Source organism: Triturus cristatus, chromosome 5_1, assembly GCF_964204655.1.
Source record: "Triturus cristatus chromosome 5_1, aTriCri1.1, whole genome shotgun sequence".
In the NCBI taxonomy this organism is placed as follows: Eukaryota; Metazoa; Chordata; class Amphibia; order Caudata; family Salamandridae; genus Triturus; species Triturus cristatus.
Window position 1 is genome coordinate 454,084,199 of NC_140587.1, and position 19,829 is coordinate 454,104,027.

Sequence of the window (19,829 nt, forward strand, 5' to 3'; positions counted from 1 at the left end):
CACCCAAAGTGGGGCGGCTTCAGTGGTACCGGTTCTGCCTGAAGGTCGTGAGGAACCTCGCAAGAAAATTCCGGAGGGTTCGCGAGCCACATCAAACGACCCCTGTATGTCGAAAGTGGTCCGAAGGTCTTTTGCAGCGCGGTTATTCCTTCCTGACGGCTACTAACAACTGCTGCCCTGACTGCCGCCCTGCCTTGGCCCTTTCTTTGATGATGTATGGTAAGGCGAGACGATAGACGGGCCTCTGTTGGTGTGAGAAGACGTCTTTAGTTAAGTATCTTCGTGGGTCGCGCCCACAATTTTTGTCCTTTGTTTTCTTAGTATTTGTAGTTCTTATTCTTCGACTATTGCAATAATCGAAACCGAGGGTAAGTGCATTTGTGCTGCGTAAACTGAGTTTTACTCCCTCGAAGTTTGTGAACAGACAGGTGAAATCGCGAGATGCCTGGTCTGACTAAGTTTGGAAAATGTGGTTGCTTTGGTTGTAATAGGGATTCCCGACTTGAGGACTCTTGTCCGATTCCTTCAGTTGGAACTCCCACATATGAGCTCTATTCGAAACATGGTATTGGCCCCATTTCCTTTAACGAGGCATGGACCCGATACACGAAGAAAGACGGTGTTCTAAAATGGCCAGAAAATGGTAGCTTTGATCCCGATGTGCTAGATAATTTGGAAGTAGCCCTATTCAAAAGAAAAGTCGGCCGGCAATGTTTGACTCTCTTCGCCTTTGGCGTAAGGAAGCCAAACAGAAAGAAATTAAGCAAGCAAAACGAGATAGAAAAGCACAGGGTATGACGATTATACAGGCTGCTCAACAATTCAAAGATGATGAAATTGATAAAGTAAGTGAAATTTCAGAGAGACAGCATCGGATGGCGATAGATAAATGCTATCCGGTGTTGCCTGTTTCCCCTTCTGAAAACAAGAAAGATATGGAAGAAGATCCCCTAATGTCCCATTTATTGAGGCTGCCTCCACCCTATGCACAAAGTGCTAATGCACCCCAATTATTACAGCCTATTCAGCCGCCAGCGGTACCTCCCCCTGTTCCGGCTCTTCCGCATTTGCCTCCTCCAGTATTACCGCCTCCGCCAGTGTTACCATTAACTTCAACTTCTTTGCCCTCATCTCCTGATTTTAGATCTCCTTTGCCTTCTGCTCCTCCTGCAATTATTGGTTCTTCTCCTGTCGGTTCTCCTAATACTTTGTCTCCAATTCTTATGTCTAATTCTCCGTCTGTGCGTAAACGTCTCACAGACACTGTCACTGGTATTCTATCTCCTTTCTTTGGAGCTTTAAGTGTGTCTCCGGCTTTTGTTCGAAGACAATCTTGTAGTCAGTTCCCAGATTTTGAAGCACGAGAAAGGTTAGACTCTCTCGCACATAAATGGATCAAGAAGGGTCTTCAATACAGCGTGTCCGATATTATGCCTACCTTTTCACAATGGAATGCGCCTGCAAAGATATGTTTTTAATGCAATGTGCGATACTCTCATCAAAGAATGGGAAGATGTGGATTCAAGTCCGATCCCACAAGATCTGTTAGATGTTCAGGCTGATTTTGATAAAGGTCTTGTTGTGGGATCTAAGGTTGAGAAAGCTGTGAGGACACTTATTTCTTATAGATCCTTGTTATTCTCTCAGACTTTCCTTGATTCTGATCCGTCGGTTAGGCTGACATTGAAAAACTATCCCATGAGAGAGGTTCCTCCAGTATGGAAGGAAGAGGTTCCAGCAGCAGGCAACGTACAACTTATTACTGCTCATTTTCAGCGTATATGGGTACATGTTCCATGGAAAGGATCTGAAGTCTTGGCTCTTAAGCAGACTTTACCAGATCCTCGTAAGAACCCTGCAGGTTATTATAAAGAATTATCGCAAACAGTTGAAGCTTGCATCATGAATTTAGCTGATATTGACATGTTGATGGGAAATGTAGTTCCACAGACAATATGGGCTAAGATTCGCAAAGAGAATCACGTACAGGAATTAGGTGCCACTTGGGATGTTATAACTACCACAGATAGAGACCAAGTGGGTGGTGCAAAACCCGAAGCTTTGATTTCGGAACTCCCTGGTAGAATCATTACATTAATGAAAACTATGATGCCTGCCTTGAGAGTTAACTGGGATAAATTAGCAGCATGTAAGCAAAAGAAAGATGAAAGTGTCTCTGACTTCTTCACTCGTTTCGAGGAGACATTTATCGATCACAGTGGTCAAGATATGGCTACAGAAGGTGGACAGCGATTATTTGTGGAAAAATTTGTATTTAATTTGCTTCCCAAGCAGTCACACAAATTGAAAGACTCTGAAAGTTCATTGGCTGTTTCTTCTTCTGCCCAGATATTGGCTACTGCACAATATTACGAAAATAGAGATAAAGAAGATAAGGAAAAGCAAGAGAAAAAGACGAAAGAATTAAAAACGAAGGTTCTCTTGCAACAAGCTTATCCTCCTCGCTATGTTCAGCCTCAGTTTCAACAGCCTCCGCAGTTTCAAAGGTTGTATCAAAAACCTGAGTCGTACATTCCGCGACCTTTGTTAGGACCTAATCAATGTGCCTATTGTAGAGAAGAAGGTCATTTTAAGAATAGTTGTCAGGTTTTATTGCAACGCAATGGAGCATTATCTGCTCCACGAGGTCGTGCTGGCCTCCAGTCAGCAAACAGAGGTAGAGGTCGAGGTGTGTTGACTCAAGAACAACGTTCCCTTCCTTCTCCCAATTCTGTGAACTGTTTTGATCAGCAAAATGTTAGGTCTACGCAATATTATAATGAAGATTATTATGTTGAAAACGAAAATGAGAGTCTTCATGCTAACTAGGACAGCCATGGACAAAGTAAGGGAGTTGTGTTGATTCCAGTAGATCAGAATGGACCTTATGTTAACGTCACTACGATAGGTGTTTCAGAGCCATTTCTTCTAGATACTGGGGCGACGAGAAGTTCTATCATTCATTCTAAACTCCCTGGGGCACCTTTGTCTGGCTTAACAAATGTTTCTGTAGGATTCTCTGGCGCCCCTGTTCGTAACCCAGTTTCTTGTCCTTTACCAATTACAATCGGCCCCTATGATTTGGAAGCTCCACTTCTCTTGACGAATGGTTGCGGTGAGAATCTGTTGGGTCTAGATCTATTGAAAAGAATGCATGCTACGATATACTGTTCTCCTTCTGGTATACATCTTACTTTAGGACAGAAACTGACTTCTCCAATGTATTTGTCCAAGGATCAGTTTCCACCCGAATTGCTTTCTCTTCCAGCAACGCTTTGGGTTACGGGTCCGAACGATGTGGGTTGTCTTGAGATTCCACCTTATATTGTCACTCTTAAGCCTAATGTTGAATTGCCACGCATTCCGCAGTATAGGATTTCTACTGAAGGTGAAAAAGCGCTTTCGGAAATCATTCATGACTTGATTCAGAAAGATGTAGTCGAAGAAACAAGAAGTAATACATGCAATAGTCCTATTCTGCCTGTTCTTAAACGCACTGATCCTTCTCAGCCAACTGTATATCGTTTTGTGATTGATCTCCGGGAGGTAAACAAAATTGTTGTGCCACAGTTTCCCGTAGTATCAGATATCACTGCTTTGTTGACAATGATACCTTCTACAGCGACCTGGTTTTCTGTTATCGATCTAAAGAATGCCTTCTTTAGTATTCCCATTGCAGAAGAGAGTAGGGATATTTTTGGCTTCTCTCTTGGAGGCCGAAGCTTCCGGTTTAAGCGCGCACCTCAAGGCTATTGTGAAAGTCCCTCTATTTATAGCCAAGATTTAAAAAGTAATCTTGATACTTTTCATTTGCCGTTTGGTGCTGCTCTTATCCAGTATATGGATGACTTATTAATAGCTGCTGATTCAGAAGAGATTTGCAGAAGTGTCACTGTTGCATTGTTACGCCATTTGTTTGATCTAGATCATAAGGTTTCACCCTCCAAACTACAATATGTTCGTAGAGAGGTTACCTACTTGGGTCATCTCCTATCAAAGGAGGGACGACGATTAACACCAGAACGAATTCAGGCGATTATGCAAATGTCTGTGCCATCCACACAAAGGGAGGTACGTGCCTTTCTGGGTATCACCTCTTATTGTAGGCAATGGATCCCTAACTTCTCTCTGATAGCCAAACCTTTGTTGGCCCTCACTTTAAAAGATACGCCTCACCCCCTTCCATGGACTGATGAGTGCCAAAAGAGTTTTGCCGATTTACGTACTGCTCTGTGTTCCGCACCTATATTGGGTACTCCTGATTACAGTAAGCCTTTTACGCTTTATGTTCACGAGAGAGAAGGTTGTGCATTGTTCAGTTTTAACACGGCGATTTGGAGACAAACAGCGGCCATGTGCCTATTTTTCGACTACGTTAGACCCAGTAGCTAAAGCATTGCCCAGTTGCCTCAAAGCGACAGCAGCAGCAGCAATTTCTATCTGACAGTCTGCTGGAATAGTGTTGGATAACACTCTCATTGTCATGGTACCACATGCAGTGGATACCTTACTAAATAGAACAAAAACACAGCATCTTACGAGCGCTCGTCTAACTGGATACGAGCTGACGCTGTTGGCTAGTCACGTACACATCAAACGATGTAATACCCTAAATCCAGCCACTCTGATGCACCTTCCAGATGAGAAAAGTGTTGAGGAGCAACATGATTGTTTCTTTCGTACTGAGGAAGAGACAAAAGGAAGCATTGACCTGAAAGACACACCGTTAGAGAATCCAGATGGAACTCTATGGGTGGATGGTTCTTGTTTTAAAATGCCTAATGGAGATACAGTTTCAGCCTATGCTGTGACTACTTTGCATACAGTTGTGGAAACTGCACGTATTAGGCATAATTCAGCTCAAGCAGCAGAATTGATAGCTTTAACAAGAGCATGTGTCTTGTCAAAAGAGAAGAGAGTGAACGTGTACACCGACAGCCAATATGCCTTTGGTGTAGCGTTCAACTTTGGGCGTCTTTGGAAGGAAAGGGGATTTCTCACTTCACATGGCACCAAAATACAACATGGTCAGTTAGTGACTGAACTCCTTGAATCACTTGCCTTACCCACCCAAATAGCGATTGTGAAGTGTAGTGCACACAAAAAGATTACAGATGATGTTGGTCGAGGGAATGCATTTGCAGACGAAGTAGCGAAAAAGGCAGCGAGAAATGCAACAAGTCGAATGTATGTGGCGGGTCCTGCAAATTGGGTTAAAGAGAGAGGAATGTATGAGGATACAGTGGAAAGTGTACGAGCGATTCAGAAAGAGGCTTCAGAGAAAGATTGAGCATGTGGAGAGAAAGTACAGGAATGTTAGATGAGATGGGTTGTTGGGTAGAATTATCTGAACACCAACGTTGGCTGTTACCGGATGCCTATGTGCTTCCAGTGGTTACTATGGTGCATGGTCCAGCCCACTTAAGTGCGAAATGTATATGCAAACTTCTGGCTCCAGTGTGGCAAAATGACAAAATCCCAAAATGTGCAGACAATGTAGTGAAACATTGTATTGTTTGTTTGATGTACAATCCGGGAAAGGGAACCCCAACTCCATCAGGTCACTTTGCTCCTCCAACATATCCATTTGAGGTGTTGCAGATCGATTATATTCATATGGAACGATGCAACAACCTCAAATATGTTCTGGTGGTAGTATGTGCCTTTTCAAGATGGATTGAAGCATACCCTCTAAAAGACAACACATCTTTATCCACAGCTAAAATCCTATTGAAAGAATTTTTCCCTAGATTTGGTTTGCCACACATTGTCTGGAGTGACAATGGGAGCGAATTTGTTGGCCAAGTCATGCAGAAAGTTTGTGCGGGTCTTGGTATCAAACAAGAGTTCCATGCGGCAAATCATCCACAATCAGTGGGTTTAGTAGAATGCTACAATGGTACATTGAAGTTGAAATTAGCGAAGGTTCAGGCTAGTACAGGACTCAATTGGCCAGATGCTTTGCCATTAGCTCTACTATCCACCAGAACTGCATTACACTCACTTTTGGGACTTAGCCCTCACAAAGTGGTTTTTGGATGCCCGGCTAACGTATGGGGAGTCCCTCGCCCTAAGAAAAACTCAGACTTGCCATATCCAATGTTGATTGACTACCTGCATGATCTCACGACTAAATTGCGTGTTCTCCATCAACAGGTTCAAAGTGCTTTGCCAGAGGCTTCCACAGACCCAGGTCATTCCATCCGACCAGGAGACTGGGTTTGCACCAAAAACTTCCAAAGAACAAGAAATTTGGAGCCCAGATGGAGAGAACCCCGAATGGTTCTGCTCACCACGAGAACAGCAGTTAAAGTTGAGGGAAAGAGAAATTTTATTCACGGTGTGCATTGCAAGAAAGTGCCTTTGCCTCTACCCTTTGATCAGTGGGTTCGTAGGGGTGTTGGTGACGCAGAAAGTGAAAAAATTCCACGATTCATACCTTTCAGTGACGCACACCTGAATGGGACCTTGTCTGAGAGAGAGGACGACGACATTTTACAGGAAGCAATACCATTGCATCGTCGATTAGATATAACCAATCCACGAACATTGTTTCAAAATCAGAACATTCCTGGAAGAGAACATTATTATCTGAGACCTAGACAAAAGAACTCTTAAGGTTTCTCCTCTCTTGTGTAGTATTCTGTCCCGGTTGCAGGGTCACGGTAGGAGTCTTAATTGTGACATGAGTAGTGGAAATAGGCCTGCAGGACTTGCAGTGTCATAGGACAGCAGATAATCATAATTGAGTGATCGAGGAAGATTGCCGTGAGCATCCATTAGAAAGATGGAAACTACACAAGACAAAAGAGAGAGAAAGAATGAAATGAAGAAAGAATCCTGTAAATCAATGTACAGTCGTTTTAATATAACCTTATGTGTTATTATAATATTGTGTATTATTTTGGCGTTTATAGGTTGGATTATTTATGCATTGCAGCAAAAAGTTGTCTCTCCTTCTTCCTCTTTGTCTTCTTCTACCGTTTCTCCACATCTCTTTCATACCCTTCCTCAACATGAACTCATTAGAAGAACTGAATATTACAACAATTCCTTTGTCCAGCATTTACATCAACACCAGTTAGTGGTCAATACGACTGATTGTTGGGTGTGTGGACATATGCCACATACCACAGAGAAAGGAATGCCATATTTAGTTCTCCCGTTCTCTTATGAGGGTTCTGCTTGGGCTTATTTTGTCATTTTCTCTAATGCCTACCAAAGTAAGTTCAAGCGCTCCATTAGTTCATATATTGGTAGTCCAGACTTTAGTCATAGCTCATTAATTAAGGGAATGGTAGCTATGGCTAAAATTATGGAAAATAGTAGGATTCCCATTGATGAAAGAAAAGCATATACAAACTGGAACGTTACCCATTATATCACTAGTCTTAGTGATAAAGTCAAACAAAGAAAATCTCCGCCAATCTGGACGATTCCTCATCAGGGAAATTTCTGTCTGCAAATTAATGATCGTTCCTCTGACACCGTACAAAGAAATAACTGTTCTCACACGTACGTTTATTCCTCTCAGAACTCGCCTCCTTTAGTGCCGTCCCAGGGCACGTATTTTATCTGCCACAATAGAGCTTACACATGGTTACCCACGGATTTTTCTGGTACCTGCTATATAGCTTTCCTTCTTCCCCCTACGTACACCGCTTCTGCAAACTATCATCGAAACAGATATGGCAGAGGGATTATTGATTCGAAAGACACAGCAGGACAAGAGGGAGGAGATTTCCTCAAAGGATTTCTTCCTTTTTGGGGTCCAATGGCCAATAGCAGAAATATAAGGCAACTAGTCCGTGTCGTAGAGACCACAATAGACGTCACTGTAGGAGCCTTAAGTAATATCACGGCAGAACTACAGGCGGATCGTCTTATGACCTTACAAAATCGAGTTGCCCTAGATTTTGTTCTTGCAGATCGTGGTGGAGTGTGCAAATTGATCGGGTCAAGTTGCTGTATTTTCATACCCAATGACGCTCCGACAGTATACCAAGCTATCTCCAAGTTGCATATAATCTCTGAGTCGATTCATCAGGACGAAGGAGATTGGTCCTTTTCAGAGTGGTTTTGGGGACTACTGTCCAAATGGGGTTGGAAAGCATTGACATTTCTGGGAATAATTTTGACCATTATTTTCTCCTGCTGCCTTTGTATGCAGTGTGGTCCCGCCATCTGTGACCTATGTGCTACTATGTGCATCCCTAAACCCAAATCTCCAAGAGTAGAAAACATAAGAATGATGTTACAGCAACAGCTCGACGACCTCATGGCTATCGACGTTGACTCAGATTAACATGAGTCTATCTTGCCTGAGTTCTGGCAAAAGGAGGGTCTGAGGAACTTCGATTTCTGATCGCGATCAAATCGACCCGCCATTTTGTGTTCCGCCGCCATTTTATGTTGCCCTCATTCAGGCAGCACGGCGAACAAAGTCTATTCTGCTTTTTCTGCAGTTTCGTGTCAAAAATTGTCCTTCTGCCTCTACTTGCAAAGCTGGTGTTAGGTTTGGCCGAGTACACTAATCCCTGTCTGGTTTTCCTAATCCCCGTCTCAACTATCTGTTGGTTCACACTATTCTTCTCCGACTTTATCTTATCGTCTGGCCTTCACTGTCCTCTGCTAGCATTCTCTCGTTTCACAACTGTCCTCCAAAACACACGAACGTATCTCGCCACCTGCAAACCAATTACAAACATGTTAATACCTTAACCTGTGGGAGGGATGGCAAACACCGTTGGAGGAGAGGCTTCTTCGAGTTACTCAATATCTTTGTTTTTCAACCTTTCCTATTGGACATGTTCTGTCTTTAACCTTACCTTATTGGTCCTCTATGTAGGTTTTAGGTGTGTTCTTTGTTAATGTATAAGTTATCTATGAACTATAAAAGATTGTGCGCCACAGAGTGAAGTGGCAGTCTCCTGAGAACCTACCTTGTGTACTTCTGGGACAACTGTACTAGCTGCACCTAGTAAATCTGATCTTCTAACGCCTACAGAGTGTCCCGTGTCTCTGTGTAGCTGAGCAGGAGAAACCCAGGAGATTAAGGCGTACCCTGCGCCGCCAGGCCCAAAAGGTTCTGGTTCTTCAACCATAGGAAAATTCATTTATGTTGAGAAAAATAGTACAGAAGCCCACCCGCATCCCTAACCCACCGCCTTCCTTGTCATTTTGAGAATAACTAAATGCCCTCTCCAGGCCATGGGTACAGCTATTGAGGTATCATTGTACAAAATCCCAATTAAAGATAACAAACCTATGTCAATTCCCAACTTTTCCATATTTAGACAACAGTTGTTTTGAGTCACAGAATTGAAAGCCTGGGCAGGTAAAGGAATGCTACATAAAGATGTAGATTTTGCTTCTCTTCTCGTTTGGTACAGAATCCCTGTCAAAAGCCAGATTGATTAAACTAAAGAACGCCATTTTCAACAATCTGTTTTTGCTTGCCCAAGATCCACAAGTAATACATTGGAACACATATCATTAGGATTTTTGGGCCTATATGCATCCAGGTCACCTGTCTTCTTTCCTACATGATGCATACTAATCTAGTGTCAATATGTGACTCTGTAATCCACCATTTGATATTTAGAAAAAGTAACATACGCCCCTAAAGAGTTTTAGTAGTGTTATACAAGCCACCATGCTGGCTGAACAAAAGTTGGGGTGACGGCCCATTGTGAATCAAACATCTTGAACACTAAACACAGATACTCCCCATTTTTCATCCTCAAGCTTTAAAAGACCTGAAGGAACGTCCTAGCACCATAAACTCTTGTGATACTCAAAGTATCCCAGAGTGCTGCAAATGTATGTCACCGTGGCAAAGTCAGACCATAATATGAACTTGATACTCATTCCTACTGCCAAATGCAGTGCTCTTCCCAAGGCTGTCATGTACTCCCTAAAGGCCCTCATAGCCAAAATTCCTCACTATACTTATAAATTGACCAACATCAGTACTTCACTGGCAAAATAAGCACCAACAAGTTCAGTGGTGGCTCCGCTTCGGAGTGCTGTGGGCGGTGCGGCAGGGCGGGGTGGGGTAGGAGAGGGGCAGGGTGGAGGGTAGTAAACTCCAGCGTAAGGCCGAACGGAGTTCAGTTAATAAATAAATAAAACAAATTTCATTTTGCGCGCTGCAATGCAGCAATGCAATTCAGCCCTTGCAATTAAATTAGTTATATTTATTTATTTAGTAACTGAACTCCGTTCGGCCTTATGCCGGAGTTTACTACCCCCCACCTTGCCCCTCCTCCACCCCGCCTCACCGCCCCATAGCTCTCCCACGAAGAGCCGCCACTGAACAAGTCTCAACGTCAGCAGTACATAAAACTCACACTGACAAACAATAACAGAGTCTTACCTCACAGTATTACCTCAATAATTCAAAATTATCACTTCTAGAAAGAAAATCTAAATTATTTCTTCAAACATTAACTAGTAATATTAATAGCTCCTATAATAAGATTTGTAAGTCATTCTGCTCTTTTTGTTTTTTTGCAGTTTTATATAGAGCGAACTTGACTCAAAGGTATTGGAATGCTTTAAATGTGCACCAATTACATTACACAAAGACACATTCATTTTCTTAGGCACGGGGAGATTAAGTGATTTGCCCAGAATACAGGATGGTGAGCCGACGATCAGACTTGAACCTGGTTCCTCAGTTCTAAAATTGGCAGCGCTAGCTGTTATGCCACATCCTCTCCCCTAATCTTGGGGAGAAGCCTGGAGAGTGGACATTCAATGGCAAGAGTGCCTTACAAATGATGTGAGGACCCACAAACTTGCATATTTGCAGGCATTCACAAAAGTACATTTAAACAATGATCTATTCTTGTCGAGGGAAAAGTAAATTGCTTTTCCAAGGATGCAGTGCTGTGGGAATAACCCCAAAATTCGTGAGGTGTAGGAGAAGGGGATTGTCTTCAGGAAAATCAGCATCCCCTAAAAAAAAAAAGTTATGTGTGAACCCCATTTTCATATATGTAAATAAATAGGTAAGTGTGCACCATGGACATTGACAAATATGTGTGTATTCCTGGAAAGCTACTGTAATCATATTCGTTGCTTTAAATGGGCTGGTACTTTAAGAGACCAAGTACCTGTACATCTTTCATTTTCAAGTGAGAGTACCTGCACTCCTCAGCAGAGGTCTAATACGTTTAATGGGATAGTACCAGCACTTCTCTGTAGCAAGAAGGTACTCCATTTCATGCATCTGTTATACTGTCCCTGGAGTGCTCTCGAATGTTTTGTCCAATTGCAAATTATGGGTCATGTATCCTGAACTAGGTGTAAGCCTAATGGGGCAGATGTACGATTTACATCTGTACTTTACGTAGATCACAATTTGTGTACTAAAAAAGAACTAATGCTGGTGGTCAAAATGTATGTATTTTTTAAATAGTGACGTTGCTGTTAGAGAAATACGCAGCTGCCTTCTTTGATAAAATGTTCTTTAAATGTATTTGCTCCTCGTATGTCTTGCAGGACTGTGTATTTGTTCTTTTCTCTGGTATTAAAAGTTTATTAAACATTTGAGTGCAAGTTGTTTTTTACTCATTTGAAGACTGATGTGGTTAGTTCAGTTTTCATTTATTTTGCTGCGTTAGACTGAAAATTATATTTTGTTATGTATGTTAGATCTCGGTGAAGTTGCACTCAGCAGAGCTCTGTTATGAACTGTGCAGGGCCCGGGCTGAATACAGATGTCTCTTTCACTGTGCCATTTAAAATTGATTTCTTTACTTTTCAGTACAAGTAAGATTTCCCTTTCTAAATCCTAGCTGAATCAATGTGCTAAGAAATATAGACACATTATTTATTATCACTCATAACTCAGGCCGGGTAGCTCGGTAATCAGGATTGTTCAGCAGCAGTTCGTCATCTGCAGTGGAATTTGCAAACGAGCCCTGAGTATGATCGGCTCAGTGCACGGTGGTTGCACTTTTCCTAGCTTGTGATGTACGGTGTACCTCAATCATTAAAGTACCAGACAGTAGCACATGTTACGAAACAAACATGAAATAGTTATTAATTACTTACTGACTTTTTTTTTTTCAATTATAGGCCTGGTTCTGCACGTCACGCTGCTAGCTTCCTTGAATGACTGCAGCTGCGCAGTATGGTGGCGCGGGTGTAAAGTCGGAACCTTAATCTGCATTGGTCAGTCCAACTCAGAAGGAAACACTTCCAATTCAAGGTCAAGGAGGGAGGACGAGTCCAGGGCTAACAATTCATCATAAAGCAGGAATGCAGCATTGTTTGGTAGCGGACGTAGGGCACTCGCATTACCATGATTTACTTATGCTGAGCTGAGGCAAGTTTGCCACGTCATCTCACCAGCTGTTTCTGGTGCTCCATGTGCGGGTAGAAGATCGTTAACTCACACTACTAATCATATGTTCTTGTCGCATGCACTGTAATAGGTAGACCCGGCCCTAAGAAATAAGTGCTGGTGCTAAGCACCGGAAAGCACGGGCACAAATTAAGCACTGACTGTAGCTAAGTGTGAACTCCTTGCTATAAAAGATGCATTCTCAGAATGGAGACCTTGTCTCCTAGGAGCTAAACGCACAATCACAATATTCCCTGCTCATAAGAATTTACAGTTTTTTACATCAGCAAAAGCCTTAAACCCCAGACAGATGAGATGGTTGCATTTCTTTGGTGAATTTTACTTTATTATAACATACTGCTCTGGACAAAAACAACTACTATCAGATACCTTATCTTGACTTAATGAGAGAGAATCAAAAGACAAATGCACTTCAGCACAAAGTATTGTACCAGTTAACAGATGAGTAGCTTTAATACAAACTGACACTTACTTGACTGATGTGAAAATTACGTCTCAAACTATTGATAAAAATCAATGGCTGCAAATAACTCAATAAAAGACAGATATTCTTTTTATAATAACAAGTTATTTATTTCACAGGATTCACAAAGACAACAAATTTTAGCTTGACATCATGATTCTAGTATTGCTGGACATTCAGGCACACAAAAAACTTTAGAATTATGTTCACGGAACTTTTGGTGGAATAATATCCAGGAAGACGTTCAGAATTATAATTAAAAAAGTCCCACTTGTGCTCGTAATAAGTCACAGCATATAGCCCCAACAGGACTATTACATCCTTTACTAATTCCATCAACACCGTGGCATACTATTAGTGTCGATTTTATTACAGATTTGCCTAAATCTCACAATTTTACTACGATTTTAGTAGTTGTAGATTTACTTTCTAAAATGAGTCATTTTAGGGACTGGATAATCTGATAGCTACGATTAATACTAATTTTGTGGGTCGGTGATTTTAACACGCAAACATGCCCACTGTCTATGACCAAAGTATGTGGGCATATGAGTGATTAAGGTGATGATTTTGTACACTTCCCACATAACAACTATGGAGGAGCATTAAACATGATGATGGCGAAGTATGACCTTGAATTGTTTCAGTGTGCAAGTGACATTAATGGTGGTTCGATACCAACCTTTATAGGCAGGAACTCAATATCTGTTATAGATCATATGTTAATTTCTACAAGTATCACCCATATGTGTTCTACACCAAGGATTGCCCAGTTAGCACTTATCGACCATAATCGTAAACTGGCATGAGGCAACAAATCTGTATTACATCAATATACTATTGTTAATATTGCCCCTATTAGACCAAATGGAACGCGACTTAAATGGAAGGGGGTCGATCCGATAAAGGTATTACATGACATTTTTGTTAAATGCAGAGCAGAGATTTTGTACTGCCTTAAAGAGGATGTTGGCTCCACCTTGATGCTAAGTAATTTTGGGAAAATTCAAAAATTATAGAAGGGATACTAACGATTCCACCTAGGAAACAAACAAAACACTGCAGGGGATCGTTCAATCATACGTGTACCCAGGCCTCTAGACAATTAAAACAAGCCCGTAATAATAGACCTAGGAACCCTGAAATAATTTAAAATTTACAAATTAATTACAAATCCACTCTTAAAGCAAGAAAAAGAGAATTACAGGAGCCAGCGTGGGACAAATTATCTTTGGCTGCAGACACGGCTAACAATAAGTTATTTTGGGAAACTGTAATTTTGCCATATCTTAAAAGCGATTAATTCCCAGAATTACTATGACACGTTAGCTGTGAAGCATGGGTGACAAATTTTTCTAGTATTTTTAACCCATCAGAACTCGAAACATTTAGACCCCAAACTCCCGTACAGAATAAGTGGCCTGTTCTACCCCTAAACATTACACTCGAGGTTAAGGTAGGACTGAATAGAAGTAGGGGAGGAAAAGCTCCGGGTTCAGATGGGGTACCAATAGATGTTTATAAAGTAGCTATAGATCTATGGGGGCCTGATTCATCAGTAAAAGTAATGAGCTAAGTACTCTTGGTAAGATTAGAAGAATGGGTGGCTGAGAATGAGATCTTATCACCAGCTCAATATGGCTTTAGGAAAGGGTTGGGAACAATTGAACAATGTATTCATTTTCAGCTTTTAAAAGGTAAATTTACGAGTGCAAAACAGGGTAGTCTGTATTTATGCTTCCCAGACCTCAGTAGTGCTTTTGATCTTGTTGATCATGCTGTCTTGTGGCCAACTTTGCTTAACCTTAGAGCCCCTGAACCGATTATTTTTTCCTTGCAAGGTTGTACGAGAGTTTGTCATGCAAAGTTTGGTATGGGCAACGTGGTGAGTGTACCCCAAATTTTGAGGGCAAATGAGACATCCGCCAAAGTTGAGTTTTAGCACCACTGCTTTTTACATTATTTATAAATGAGGTTGATCAAGCACTCCGGTCGGTACAGGCGGATGCACCCCAATTTGCAGGCAGGCCTATACCGGTTCTGCTTTATGCAGACAACGCTGTTCTTCTGTCCAGAACTCCGGTTGGTCTACAATGATTAATGGACAGGTTCAGTAGTTTTATCACTCGCAGGACACTTTTAATTAATAAAATAAAACCTTTTACTATGGTATGTGGCCCTAAACTTAAGAAACTTAAAACCTTTTTTATTGATAGTACTAGAGTAGAAACTGTTAATGATTTCTGCTATTTGGGAATAACTTTCTCAGGAAATGGGAACTGGACGCATGAACTAACTAACGTCCACTCAAAGATGCTAAAGAGTACACATGGGGTCTTCCGGTTTGCATCAAAACTAGGAGATCATCGTATAAAGGCTATGATAGATATATATAAGGCTAGATGCATTTCTATCGCTTTGTATGGTGCAGTGGGCCAAGGATGAAACTAAATTTACTCAAACAATTATTAAGGACTGTCTAAAATTGGACAATAATTTACGTATTCCCTGGTTAAAATATATTGTTGATCTATATAATTAATTATTTAAGATTAAGATGCATGAAAACAAAGAGTATGTGTTAACCTTATCCAAACAGGAGATTAAGGATACCTTTTCGAATGAGGGCTGTAGTAAAGCAAACTACATGTATATTTTATAAATCAACTGAGCTCAGAAGTGGTTTACAAGATTATTTGTCTGTAGTTACCAAGCCTCCACATTGTTTTGTATCAACAAGATTGAGATTAGGAACTGTACATCATCTGGTTGCATTCCCTGCTATGAAATCAAGGCCAATATCCCCATGACCTTGCGATGAGCGATCCAAACAGAGCACCTTGCACTTTTTGCACTTGTGTAAATTTTACCTGTATTTTAGATGATTATATTTAAAGCCACTTTTAAAAAAATACAACTTGAGAACAACCCATGCTACTACAACATTACTTGTTACTCTAAATGATCCAGGAATATGTTTTTATGTTGCATTATGCATTCAAAAAGCAATCGATGTGAGAAAAAGTCTTGCCTTTATTTAACTGTTTCTATCTTGTAATTAACTGGATCGTTTATGTTTGGTTCTGTTTTTTTTAAGAAATCATGTTTATTTATTATTTGTTTTCTCATTTCTGGTTGTTATACATACAGAAGAAAGCTTACTGAACTTTATCCCATTAAAGAAATTACCCACTGCAACAGAATTCAGTGATATTTTCATTCAAAATATAGTAAAATTACAGGGACTCCCAAGTAAAATCACTTCCGATCGCGGACTCAACTCACTTTCAAATTTGGTAAAACCCTATGTTCACAATTAGGAATAGAAGTAGCATTATCTTCTGCCTTCCATCCACAAACTGATGGACAAACCGATAAAGTTAATCAACAGAGTCTCCGTTGTTTAACCTCCACTTTGACCTCGCAATGGGATCAAGCACTTCCTTTAGCTGAATTCACATATAACAACAGCATTCATTCTGCTCTAGGATGTTCCCTGTTTTATTTTGTTACTGGTTTCCATCCTCGTACCATTCCTAAACAACCACCATCCAGTGTCAATTCTATGCCCTCCGTGTCAGAAAAACTAAATCAGTTACAACTTGTGCGAGAAAAAGCTCGGAATAGTTTAGCAAAAAATAAGATTGCTGCAAAGGTACAAGCAGATAAGCATCAAACACCTGAACTAATCTATAAAATTGGAGACCTAGTTTGGTTGTCCACCTGGAATATCCGTTTGGATGGTCCCAAGAAATTACAACCACGATATATTGGCCTGTTTCATATTAAACTAATTCTAAATTCAGTTTTTATTCAATTACAACTATGCATCCAGTTTTTCATGTGTCTCTGATAAAACCATATCATCCTTAGACACGAAAACATAATCCCCCACCTCCAGTCATTGTGAATGATCACCTAGAATATGAAATACGACAAATCATTAACGCAAAAGAATGCATGGTAAATTGTATAATCTATTAGATTGGAAGGGTTATGACGCTTCAGAAAGATCCTGGGAAACTGCTTCCAATTTGAATGCCCCTAGGTTGGTTTGGCGTTTTCATGCCCTTTATCTTAACAAACCCCGTCCTGTACAGCGACCTTTGTGGGGGAGAACAACTATGAATACAAATATATTTACTAATGCGCGCCCCTCTCAGAAAATAATGTGATCCCAGTTTTCTTGAAGTGCATATTGAATACCTATCATGGAATACGGAAGCGGGAATGATTAAACCTGAAGCATGTGTAAGTGTAATGCTTATTTCCTACTGTTAATATTCTATATACATTGGGGACATAAGCAAGCAAAATAGGGTCTGTATAGAATTCAAGACTGTTAAAAAATGATGACTCATACTTCTGCAGGGAACCTGCGGCACATGGAACAAACGGTTTCAAAACTTGAAAGACACAGATATGCTGATTTACAGCTCACCAGCAGTTGGATACACTTGGAAAGTATCAAAATGTGAGACACGGGTTGCTAATGAACTACACAGCGGCAAAGAGTATTTAAACCGCTCGCGCGTTCAAATTATTGTTTAGTCTTGTTGAGATCCAACTCTTACCTGTCTCCTGCTTCCTTCCGGCTGGCGGTGTTCCGGCATCCTTCCTCCTGACTTCTTCTCCTACCAGCTGCTCCTGATTCTCCTTCCGTCCACGATTGCGACTCCTCCCACTTCCGGCTCGTCGGATCAACACTTTTGGATTCCTGTAAAGAGAGAGCAGAGAAAAATCAAACACCTTAAAGGTTATATCTGACAACTTTCTAAACCGAGGTAAAACAGTTATCAGGAACAATCGGTGAGTCAGACATTTTCTAATTTTACATCACACGCAAATCTGACATGTGTATTTGTTCTTATATCGGCAACTCGTTCTTAGCAAAACTTTGGATTTTACAGTGCTTATAAAACCATGGTGACAATATAATCGGTCAACAAAAATCCTCAGGTGAAAATCTTTACTTCAAGGACAGAAAGCGAGCTTGTATGATATTCCAAGAAATGTCTTCTTGTTTATTTTTTACTTCTTTATATATCATTTGGAAATAAGTCCTTTTATGTGAATTGTGCAGCTGAGTTACCAAGTGGAAACGCTAAGGTACATGCTAATCTGGTAAAACAATTAGAGCTGATTCTAATCGAAGTATATGGAAGACTTAATAATACATTTGTAAATGTTTGTGTATTATAGAAAAAACTCAACCATTGAGGATCAAGAAGCTGAAAAAAAACAGAGAACAGCATTTATAAAGGGAGTTTTGTGACTCATTTTAGGTAGAGCACTTCAAGAATCCAGAAATACAATACTGTAAACCAAATAGTTATTTCATGAGTAGTTAATGTTATTTATTTCTCTATTTTAGTAAGGTACCAAGTATCTTCAGCTAGAACACAATTTCCACTATATAGAAGGCAAAATTATGAAGTCCGGTCCAAAATAGAAATCTCCAGAAACGCTGTCCCCGAGGTTTGCAAGGACCAGGACATCACAGTCTGTCTTATTCCTTTCTTTCTTTCTCGTCCCATCCTCTTTTCCAGAAAGACAGACAGTTATTTACATCTGCATTTCCCAGAGAGATTGGGGAACAATCATCGTCAAGCAGAGCAAAAGGAATACAGGTGAGTGGCTGACGTAACAATATGTTTAATTATCATAAACGCTTAGAAAACACTTACACTCACTTGATGATGTCATCAGTGATGTCATTTGAGATGTCATCAGCCAAGATCCTTAAGTCGGAGGACCCCCGGGAGCACAGTGAGCTGAGTCACTTGAGGGAGAGGCAGTGGGGAGAGAGGAGAATCTCCGCATGCGGAGAAACTGTGCTAGAAATGCACAACTGGAGCTAGCCCAACAAGAACTTAGAGCAGACTCACTGCATGAGGCTACAATGGCAAGGCGCTTGAGGGTGCTAGGAGTAAAGCAAATTCTAAAACAAGAGGTCAACTGTTGTTTTCGGACCAAGTGAGAGATGCAGTCAGCAAAAGGTTCGACTCATTACTGGTTTTAGTACCCAACATGCGCAAGTGAGACTGATCTTGCAACAACACTGGCACCTACTACGTGGTGACACTGTCATTGGCTCAAAGAGTTACTGCAGGTCCCTGATTGTTTGCTGCAGAGCAAGATCAATGAGAGATGATCTTGTGGTCAGCAGTCCGGACATGTAACAGCGAGGAACGTGGCTCATGGGCAGTGGTGGTTTTAGGAAGTGCCACAAGTGCAAGGCCTGTAAACATTGAGTCAATACCACACAATTGGCCTTACCTTTTTCAGATGGGGTTTGGAAGATTAAGCAAACATTACACTGTAAGAGTGAGTTTGTTGTTTACATGTTGAGGTGTACTTGATCCAAATTGTACATAGGTAGCACAATTTTAAAGGTTCATCAATGTATTATTGCAGCAAACATGAGGATCAGACATATCCTGTAGCCAGACATTTTAAAGCAGTACTCTAGAGCAGGCTAGAGGATTTGAGTTATTTTGTTTTAGACCAAGTGCCGAACAGAATTAGAGGTGGCAACAGAGAAGGCTGCCTTAGGCAACTAGAGTCTAAACATATTCTCAGATTTAATACTAAAGTCCAGACAGAGTTGAATACAGAAGAGGATCCCTATATTCATTTATAGAATAGTGAATAATGATATATAAAGAAACTTATGAGTTGGGGGGCGCTAGAGGGCGCGCACGCAGTATGGCCGCGCTTCGGTGAGGCTCCTGCTGCCTGGACACGAAATCCTACAATTATCCTGCTTTCCCGATCGCCTGCCGGACCGTGACCGGGTGTACGTGTAGCTGCTGGGCCGTGGCGGCCCCGACTGAAGTTTTGAAGCCGAGAGCCCATCGAGGACGGAGGGAGACGCGTTGAAAGTTCCACCGGTCCGGTGGCTGAGGCGAGGTGGTGACGGCGGCTGGATTCTGAAGCCACGCGAGCCCGGTGCTGTGCACGAGGCAGGTGGGCCCCGGCCTGCCCCCT

At 41.3% G+C, this 19,829-nt stretch overlaps 1 long non-coding RNA gene across 1 annotated transcript in view; it reads right to left on the bottom strand.

Moving 5' to 3' along the window:
• Positions 1–17,501, bottom strand: part of LOC146831059 (uncharacterized) — a 32,944-nt gene extending 15,443 nt beyond the window's left edge. The window contains exon 1 of the long non-coding RNA XR_014961230.1: positions 17,414–17,501. This is a non-coding gene — a long non-coding RNA (uncharacterized LOC146831059). The remainder of the gene's footprint in view (positions 1–17,413) is intronic.
• Positions 17,502–19,829: the final 2,328 nt, after the last annotated feature.